This window comes from Austrofundulus limnaeus, unplaced genomic scaffold (genome assembly GCF_001266775.1).
Source record: "Austrofundulus limnaeus strain Quisiro unplaced genomic scaffold, Austrofundulus_limnaeus-1.0 Scaffold177, whole genome shotgun sequence".
Taxonomy (NCBI): Eukaryota; Metazoa; Chordata; class Actinopteri; order Cyprinodontiformes; family Rivulidae; genus Austrofundulus; species Austrofundulus limnaeus.
In genome coordinates this window covers 692,925-693,630 of record NW_013952579.1, presented here as the reverse complement: position 1 = coordinate 693,630, position 706 = coordinate 692,925, and the positions used below count along the sequence as shown (strand labels likewise).

General features: G+C 34.1%; 1 non-coding gene across 1 annotated transcript; it reads left to right on the top strand.

The window, feature by feature from the left end:
- Nucleotides 1–251: 251 nt before the first annotated feature.
- trnai-aau (transfer RNA isoleucine (anticodon AAU)) lies at nt 252–325 on the top strand. The gene has a single exon. It is a non-coding gene; the product is annotated as a tRNA-Ile (tRNA).
- The last annotated feature ends 381 nt before the right edge of the window (nt 326–706 follow it).

Below are 706 nucleotides of genomic sequence, written 5' to 3'. Positions count from 1 at the left end.
TTAGTGGCACCCCTGCTAGCCCGAGTTAATTTATCCAACTAGTTTTGTTTCATCATCTCAAAATATTAATTATTATGGATTATTATATTAATTAATGTCAAATAAACTTTTTTATAAGGGGTGGAAAAAAGGGGAGTCATGAAATAAATATGTCTTCTTTTATTTTCCGTAAATTGTTAATAAACCAGTTTGACCAGTTGAAGAAACTATCCCAGTGTTCCCACAGCCTGAATGGCTTTATCTAAGCACATGGCCGGTTAGCTCAGTTGGTTAGAGCGTGGTGCTAATAACGCCAAGGTCGCGGGTTCGATCCCCGTACGGGCCAGGTTCAGCTTTTTTTATATTGATTTATTTTTTGGTTAAATCGCATTTGTCATTCTTTGGATTTTTAATGTGTAATAATAATAAATTATATAAGTAAATTATATCAATGATAATAACAATCCAGGGTTATTTTTGCAGTATGGAAACAGCCTTTCCACACTTCCTTTTTTTTAAAGGGAAGCCTGAGTCTTTAAAAATTACCTGCTCAAACAAACAGAGAACTTCATATACGTGTGTGACTCTAAACAAAAACACATTGCATGACATTTCATGAGAACCACTTTGTAAAACATGACATTTAAACGTCCTGATGCATCTCAGTAATCCAGGTAAAAAATCAAAAAGAAAAAAATAGTTTAGGTCTTCTGGACGGGTTCTTCTC